The sequence below is a fragment of the Prionailurus bengalensis genome, chromosome F2 (genome assembly GCF_016509475.1).
Source record: "Prionailurus bengalensis isolate Pbe53 chromosome F2, Fcat_Pben_1.1_paternal_pri, whole genome shotgun sequence".
NCBI lineage: Eukaryota > Metazoa > Chordata > Mammalia > Carnivora > Felidae > Prionailurus > Prionailurus bengalensis.
In genome coordinates, this window is record NC_057353.1 from 5,888,363 (window position 1) to 5,898,396 (window position 10,034).

A 10,034-nucleotide genomic window follows, 5' to 3' on the forward strand; every position below is an offset into this window, starting at 1 on the left:
TGGCTCTCTCATGTATCTGTGTATGGATATGTACATATATGGAGAGTTGTGATTGAGAAGTATTTAATAAAAGTCACGTAAATTAATATGAAAATTTACCACCCAATGCAAAATATTTAAAACTATATTTCCGGGAGTCTGGGTGGCTCAGTCGGTTGAGCCTCCCACTCCAGCTCAGGTCATGAGCTCACAGTTCGCAAGTTCGAGCCCCGTGTTGGGCTCTGTGCTAACAGCTCAGAGCCTGGAGCCTGCTTCAGATTCCGTGTCTCTTTCTCTCTCTCTGCCCCTCCCCCGCTCACTTTCTATTTCTCTCTGTCTCTCAAAAATAAATAAATGTTTAAAAAAATTCGAACTATATTTCTTTTTATTTTCTACATAAACAAAACTGTATGTGTGTATGTAGCGTAAAACTGCTTTCCAAATGATGTAAGTTCGTGCCATTTCAATCATTTCCAAATCATTTATTGAGTCTTAGAATTTCTTTTCCATGTAGCCCGTTGTACTGCTGGCTTATCACTGGGTATCCAGTGTAGACCGAACTGTGGTGAAGGAATGGCTGGGAGTGAGGGTCCACTCTTGGGTAGCAGTGGCTCTCACAGGCCCTGTGTTCCTGCCCACGGTGCCTCCACCAACGCCACCAGCCTGCCTCCTCCTTCAGTTCTCCTTCCGGGATGGCGGTCACCCTCAATGTTTCCGGTACCCTTTCCCCTCTGTGCCTTCACGCCAGCTCATGGCCTCTGCTGGGAATATGCCATCCTTTTAGGCTCTTTGCCAAATGGTATGGAAGAATTTGCAGTTTGTGCCTCTATACCAGAGCCACTGTTTGAGTGTGTGTGTGTGTGTGTCTGTGTGTGTATAGATAACAGATACCTATGTACATTAGATAATGAAATAAATGATCCTATGCATTTAACTCAGTTACAGTCTTTTGTTTGTGGAGAATAGTGGAAATAGAAGCTTCTGCCCACCCCAACCCCTCTGCCTTATATTTCTGTCTAAACGTATATTATAAGTTTTGAATGAAAGTCACTGTAAACTAGAGTCCAAACATTTAGAGTTTTAAAGAGCTGACTATAAGCTCTCCTGGGTTTTTATTCTGTAAAGCTTTAACGAACCTGCTCCTATGCCTAGTCATGTAATCTAACACCCCACTTGCCACTAATTCAAATAGAATAAACTACAAATAAAATAAACAAATAATGCCGAGAGCACATAATTATGGGCTCTTTGATGCTTTATTTGGCCTATTAAACTTTGTATAATTTGCCAAGGGAAATGTACTCAACATTGTCCCAACAAAGTGCATACATCTATTTTTTTTTATTTTTAACTCAATATTAAATTAAAATTAAAAATTAAAATTAAAATTAAAATTAAATTAAATCAAAATTAAATCTTTCAAACAACCTGATCTGATAACGGATTATCAAAGTAGATCTTCTATCTTTCTTCTTTTCGTGCACAGAAAAACCAAGACAAAGAACTGTTAAGTAATGTTCAAAGTCATAAAGTCAGGAAATAAAAGTGATTCCAAAACCACATTTCTCTGGCTCACAAAAACATGACCTTTTAACGTTCCCACCATATTGTCGGTAATAACATTTGTATTATTTGGTACAGCATTTAGAAATAGGAAATAATATGCAATGATTAATTTAATTTTTATAAACTGTTATGGTGGGGAAACCATCCATACCTAAAAGAAACTTATTTTCTGTTTTCTTATAAAATGTCTACACTCATTGCTTGTTTGCATCATTAATGAATCCATTACAGTATTATCTCTCAGTATACAGCTGCCTTTTTAGTTATGTCCATTTTCTGCTGTTCATGGTCCAGTGGTAGCTGGAGGGAAGGAAATCTAATATGAGTTTCTTAGAAGCCCTGGCATTTATATATTTCTATTCCGGAGGAATAGAATAGAATTGGTGAGTTAACAAGGTTTGGAAGAAAGACGAACTTCTCAGGATGATTCTTTTCATCGTGAAGAGCAGTAGTTTTTTTCCTTCTGCTGTATGGAGAGGTGGGCAGGGAGGTTTTGAGGGGAGGCAGATAGTGAAATCTGCTTCTGTCCGTGTGTGTTACGGTGATTTTAGAACTAAAGTCCTGCCGAACACAGTGCTGTACAACACCACCTCGTTATGCTCACTGATTCTGCAGGTGAGGACTCTGGAGACGGGAGGATGGCTCACTCTGCTTCACAAAGACTGGGTTCTCACCAGGAGTGACTTTACAGCTAGCGACCAGACTCCCAGGGAGGTGTCTTCATCTGCCAGTTGAAGCCATCCGTTGGCTGGGGGCTCAGCTGGTCTCTTTCACTTACCCATAGCTTCTCCCCGTGGCCTCTCTACAGGGGCTTGTTAGGCTTCCTTATAACATGGCAGCTGGCCCCACGAGCAAGCATCCTGAGAGAGAGGCAGAATTACGTGGTGTTTTATGACTTAATCTCAGAAATCACATGGCGTCGGGGTGCCTTGGGTGGCTCAGTCGGTTAGTTGTCCGAATTCGGCTCAGATCACGATCTCACAGTTCCTGGGTTCAAGCCCCGCATCAGGCTCTGCGATGACAGCTCAGAGCTCGGAGCCCGCTTCGGATTCTGGGTCTCCCTCTCTCTCTGCCCCTCCCCTGCTCGCACTCTGTCTCTCTCTGTCTCTTAAAAATGAATAAACGTTAAAAAAAATTTTTAAAAAGAAATTGCATGGCTTCATTTCCACCATATTCTGTGGATTGAGACAGTAACACTGGTTTATCCAGGTTCAAAAGAGGGACACAAACCTCACAGGAGATAAGAAGAATTTCAACGTATTCACATTGCATGAAGATTACTTGGAATGAAAGATATACAGCCATGCCATTTTGGAAAATACAGTCTGCCACGATGAGTCAAAGCTTAACATATGCTTTGTTTTACAAGCTGTCTGATTTCCCAACAGTGGAGGTATGAAAAGAATCAATGGTCTGGGAGTATTTGCCAGTTAAACTACCCATATCCTGGGCCACTCACTACAGACCAGTGAAAGTTGATTGTATACCCATTCTTGATGACTGGATCTTTGCTCCTTCTGTATTCCTATGATCTAGAAAGTGTGGCGTAAGACAGCTAATGCTCGTCGACTGCCAATCATTTCCTAACCTGCTCCATGATAGTGGTAAGAAAGACAGTAAGGAAGCCCATTCAAGTGGACGTTGCCTGGAAAACCAGCTGAATCGCAAAAAGGGAAATGCTGAAAATCTTGACCAAAACAATTCAGTAATAACGACAATGTTGACCTTCAAATTATTTTTTATTATCTGACAAAATATTTGAGGTTGTGTGCACACACATATGCAGGGGTATTGTTTAAGTCCTTAATTATTGTTGAACTGATAGTTGAATGACATCCTCAAGAAAAGTTCCACAAGGCAGAAACAAATTTGCCTGCGTATAGATCTCAATGGAAACACCCTCTTTTCCTTAAAAAGTAGGCCTTAGAAACAGACGCTCATGTACTGAGGAACAATTTCAAAACGTAACTTAAAGAAACACAGATTTATTTTTTAATCTGCAAATAAAGTTGGAAGTGCGTCAGTATCCTAGAATAAAGAAAGCATACTGGCAAAGACCCTTGAGAGGGTCATCTTAGTAGTGTGTCCAAGTGGAACTCCAAAATGAAAACAGGCTACGGAAATATCCAAAAGCTCCGCCCCCCCCCCCCCCCCCCGCCCCGCCAAAAAAATCTATTCAGTGTTCACCGTGTACTACTCTTCAAATTAGTTCAAAACATGGACATTCTTAATTTTCACTGGAATGGAAGTATGCTCGAGCTGGCATACATCACGGTCTTGTGTGGGGTTACAAAGAGGAACGGCATAATTCATAGGTACACAGACTGAAGATACATTATTCATGGCTTTCCCCCTCATCGCTCCCGGATCATAATCTCTTCCCCATGCCAATGAAATGCCTGTCATCCTGCAAATGATATCTAATTTAGCCCTGAGAGTTCCAGGATACATTTTGGGTATAAATAGCCACCATGTGACCAAGTCTCGCCATTACGCAAGACATCAGGAAGTAGGGGCGCCTGGGTGGCGCAGTCCGTTGAGCGTCCGACTTCAGCCAGGTCACGATCTCGCGGTCCGTGAGTTCGAGCCCCGCGTCGGGCTCTGGGCTGATGGCTCAGAGCCTGGAGCCTGCTTCCGATTCTGTGTGTCCCTCTCTCTCTGCCCCTCCCCCGTTCATGCTCTGTCTCTCTCTGTCCCAAAAATAAATAAATGTTGAAAAAAAAAATTTAAGACATCAGGAAGTAGAAGACATGGAAGATATATGAAAATGATGGATTCAGTCATCGTGGTAAGCAATTGTACACTGTGGTTGCTATTGGCAGTGTCATTTTTAGTGTTATTTCTAACATCTGCAAGTACTCCTTTTTTTGCTCACAGATGTCACCTTGTATTATTTATAAACTATTCTCAGTGCTAGAACTCTTCAAAAGTATGACTTAGTCCGTGGCTTGCGCGTTACATTTTACTAAGCGTAAGACCATGTCATGATTCTTAAGATAAAGTTTGTAAATTTGAATATTAATTGCTACCCGGAATCAATACTCAAGAATAGACATGTCTTTAGTGTGGGTTTTCCTCTTGGCTCTGCATAAATCTGGAGGCCCGTTTCCAGAACGGGAGACAAGTAACACAGCCGTCAGAACTTCATGTCCCCCAACCCTGTGGCAGCCCATGTTCATGACACTGCTGTTCTCACTCTCTGCTCATCCCACACGTCCCCTCATTCTCCACCTCCACCCACGAATACCTTTCACATGCACCCTCCTTTCAGAGCTGCTGTGCCCAGTTTTCTGTTCTCACCAGATTCTTCCCCCTTTCTTCTTAGGGAGCCACTGAGGAAAGAGCGAAGGTTTGACTGGGTTTCTCTTTCCACAGTTGTGTCTTTACTACCTGCTGGATCTCACGTGGCCATAATGTGTCACATGGTTGTGGGAAGCAGCCCACAGGGAATCTCATAGAGAGTCGTGCAATTTTAAAAGTGGAAGAGACCGTGGAAATAACGGAATCCAGTGTTTCTGCAGTGCGGCCAATTGAGCATAATAGTAATTATATTAACTAACACTTTTTGAGTATGGACTTCAGTTACAGGAGCCCAGTAATTCTATGTGGTAGACATTCTTTTCGTCAATATTTTAGAGAGGATACTGTCATGCAGAAAACGTCCCCGTCTTGCCCAGGACCGCACAAATCTCAACTGGAACTGGGAGTTAATTCATCCATCTAATTCCCAAGTCTCTGCGTAGCGTTCGTCCCCCTGATAGCTTCTTTTGCTCACCAACCGCCCAGAACACCGATCCTGAGAAATGCCATCGTTCTGCATGTAATAATCACATTTTCCCCCGACTTCTTGCCACGTCATGAGTGGCACTGGCAAACTTGACTTTTCCATCTCATGCAACTAACTTAGAGGCTCATTGAGAGTATGATCTCAGGACATAAAAACACTCAGTATAACAATAAACATGAGGTTTTATAATGATTTGTACTAGCCATAGCAGCACTGTTGTTTTTACATCAAAAGTTAGCTGATACTTTTCTTCAGTAAATAACCCTTAGCCTCAAAAGGCATATTTTGGGTGTGAATTTCCGGTTGAGGTACATTATGACATTAGAAATACCAAGTTGTATGTGTAACTTCAAGGACACGGAAAATCTAAGGCTTCGATGAACTAGAGAGTCATCTGAGAGCTCACAGGTGGTCACTAGTCCTTCTTTCCCACATCTGACGTGGAGTTTCTTCCCCTAAATAACAGTTGAGGAAACGTTTCTGATGAAGTTGTAGGCCACCTCAAACAGCAAGGAAAGTATTTAAGTTCTGAGACGTATCCATTTTATGCCATCCCAAAGCACAGACCTATACAAATTACAGGTTTATTACACGTAATCTAGCCTAGTAGTCTAGTAGTCTGTCCTGCTAAGGTCTCTTCCACCAACCAAAAATTATTTATCAGAGGTCCAGTGGAGGCTATTACGTAGTCACCTGTCTTTGCTCCTGTCCCACCTGTAAAGAGCACGAAGCGAATGAATTGGTTGCAAACCAGCTGTTCTAACTCCTCCCTCGTTCCAATGTCCAGTAGACATTGTTGAAAGTAACTACACTAGACCCTGTAGTTTGGTCTGTGTTTTACATACACCTTTGTAGCACAGTTCATAATTCTCAGTGTCGCATCCTCTGGTATAATTCCAAGACTATATTGTTCCCAAATTATGTGGCTTTCAAAATACAGCCTTCCCTGACTATTTGAAACTCACAAAGTCACTCACAGTATTTACTAGCTGCCATTTTAATGACCTTCAAATACTAGAATACTGCTATTCTAACTATTCTAGTAATTTCAAGTATAACATAGAGACATAGAGAAAATACCTTTAAAAGTATGTCTACGTAAATGGATAGATAAACCTTTTAGAAAAGGTTGCATTCATTGATTTGTGCCCTCGTTGCAATACATTGCAATTATTTCCTTAATGACGTGTTTTCCTTAGACTGTAAGTTATCCAAGGTGTATCTGTTTTGTATACCTACGCAGAATCTGGCATAGTTCCTGACATAACTACAAACATCCTCTCAAGCAACAGCTTTCGCAAAATTTTTTAATATTTGTTTCGTGTTATCACTAGTTCCCACAAACCTAGTGACTATCCATAGGAATGTATCATGCAGCAAATTAATTACAGAGAAAAGGTATCGTAATGCCTGAAACTTACTGCATATTGAGCTCCAATCCCCAAGGAAATTGAGTTATCAAATCAAAGATAAATACTAGAAAGAAATTGGCTATTTTAAATGAAAGGACTTGCTAGTGTGTTCTCCTCAATTAGCTAGAGGCATCCTTTTTTTTTTTTTACCTCCCTTTCCCTAAGTGTGTTTCCACTTACACACACACACAAACCTTTGTTTATGCGTGCAAATGCCATGAGGTTTAGAAACAGGTAATTCACGATAGTAGTGCAGCCATACTGTTTTGGAAGCAAGGAAGGAGAGTTTGATTTCTTTTTTTTTTTTATTGATGGGACAGTTTCATTCTGAATATTTTCCATAATGAAAAAGTGGTTTTCCATGAGGAAGGCCATGTGTGACACTGATTCTGGAATCTTGACAGCATTACTGCGGAAAGCCATGAATTCTGAGGGATTGGTAGGTTTTGGAATTCAAGATCACAGTTTAGATTCTTACATTCTGTTCCTTTCCATTAAATATCCACGACATTGTCATGGATGGAAAATCAAGGCGATTGTTTTTAGTTTTGAGAAACAGTTAACATTGTTCTGAAGTACCGCATCATCAAAGCCATTAAAGAATAAATGATATATCACAGTAATTGACCACTGTGTTTTGAGCAGGTGCAATTTTTATTTTTCCACAAGGCACACAATCTTATATACAATGCATACTTATCACCTTCCAAAATTGTAAGATATAAATAATATACACTGAAGAATATATGAGTATACTTTTGTTTCAAAGAAGAAAACGGCCTTAAGACAAACAGGTTTATGTCCTTCAGGGGTGGGATTTTCATATTTATGCTGAATCTGCCAAACAGCTCTTGTTGAGAGAAGAAATCTCATTGGATGGACATACAGCCTTGCCATAGTTTTTCCTTAAAAACATCTCATTTAAAGCCAGTGTATTCCTTTTTTTAAAAGTGTATTTATTTTGAGAGAGACAGAGAAAGCACAAGCAGGGGAAGGGCAGGAGAGAGAGAGAATCCTAAGCAGGCTCCTTGCTGTCAGAGCAGAGCCCAACACAGGGCTCAAACCCACAAACCGTGAGATCATGACCTGAGCCAAAATCAAGAATCAGACGCTTCACCGACTCAGCCACCCAGGCGCCCTCCAATGTATTCCTTTTGTTCCAGCCCATTTATCTTATTATGTCCCAATACTAGATGAAACATCTATAAATGTTCTCATAATGGGTCTGCAGACTCAAGAACTTGTATTTCTCGGTAATTTATCACAGAATGGAACAACTTTCTTAGGATTTATGTGAACATTCCCTCATGTTTTTCAAAACTAGCTTTCACAACTGCTTCTTTTTTAGTATTTAGTTTTGACTTATGTTCTTTGCAAAGGGGAGCCCTTAGATTCTGGAGTATTTCTGAGACATTAATGGTGGTTCCAGTCTCCTTCCAGTTAGAATTCTACGTTTTCACCCTCCTTGCTGCATCCTGCATGGATGTTTCATTCCTCTCTATTTTTTTTTATGACCCCTCACTAGATTTGACCTTCCAGAAGTCACCAGGGTGGGAAGATGGGAGTTTATGTAGAGCTGACCTCGAGATTAGATACACACAATTCTGGTCTCAAAGAGACACAGCAGACAGCGTGCCCTCCTCGCTGTGATGGGACAGCAGGACACAAACATACATTGTCACACACACACGCATGTGCACACGCATGCACACACGATCACACACACACATATATTCACACACACTCACATTCACAAACATATATACACATTCACATACATGCACACACACAGGCAGGCATGCAGAGATACACTCACACTTTCACATATGCATGCACACACCGTCAAGCACATGCACACACTTATGCACACAAAGACACATACGCCCATGTAATTCCTCACACATGCATGCACACGTGTGCACACATACACACTTTTGACAAGTAAATACTTTTGTGTAAGTGGTATTCTTCCTAATATATATGACTCACTTTTTCATCCTTTAAAGTAGCGCCCTAAAATGACAAGCCACTCTCTCTCCTCTTCCAGTTTGCGGAAATTGGTGCCCACAATAATAGAGAAATTTGTACAGCCCTCATGGGCACTTAGAGCTACTTCTTGGGCAGCAAACTTAGATATAAAAACGAGCAGGATAATCTGGCTAAAATTCAGCATCCAATAATGGCCATAGATGCCATAAGGGCACACGGGGTGCTAATTGAAAGAAAACCCATTACTGTAATTTCATTCCATGATTGTGTCTCTATTATATTTTTGCACCACTTAAGAATCCTTCAAGAAACCCTCCCGGGTCTTAGTGTTCCGTAAAGAGATTTTTATATTTCTCACACCAGTAGGGTTTGTTTCTGGAACTACTCTCTGTATAAATACCCCTCCCATAGGATAGCCACGATTTTTAACCATGCGGCGAATGCCAGTCAATATTTAAGCCCTTCCTACCTACATTTTGTTACAGGAATACAAAGCCACCTGAGAAAATCAATGAAATTTAAGAAATGCTCAAAGGAGTACTTCGTGTTCATTAGGAACCTTGCCTTTCTGCCTTACATCATCTATTAGATGCCATGGAAATCTGGAATATACACAAATATCATTGTAGTAAAATTCTGAAGCCATAATACAAAACCCTCAGGGCAAGATTTGTTTCCAAAAGGAGAGAGTATATACACAAGACAGAAAGTACACCATGAACGGAAATGACTACTGTGATGGTGCCTATGAGCACGAAGGCTGATACATTTGATTTCCCACTAAATTCCAGGGGATGCTGCCCTAGGAACATAGAAGAGATTGGGTGTTATCTCTAACTTATCCATTTCTTCTGCCCGGGCAAATTACAGAACAAGCCATTACCTCTGAAATCGTAAGTTTCAGGGGGAAAGAAAGGAGACTATGTCATCTGGAAGTTTGGGCCAAATTATCCTAAATGTGCTGCCCACGGCATTATCCTCAGCTGGTGTACTCTTCACAGAACACAGTGCAAGGTTGTGTCCACGCACCACGGGGGACATCGCGTCCTCGTTCAGCCCACGCTTCGGAACGTTTCTACTTCCTGCTGAAGGCCACATGATCCTAGCCCAAGATTAACACGGGCAAGACCCCCTCCCTCCCCGGAGAGAGAGAATTTGGTAGCAGCTATATATTCACCAAGAGACGCTGCATGTAGATTAGATTCTGCCAAGTCAACAACCGGGGAATGAGTACCATATTTCATAATTGACTAATACGTGCGTTGTGAGTACCGTTGAAGGACTAAATGGTACTCACGGGT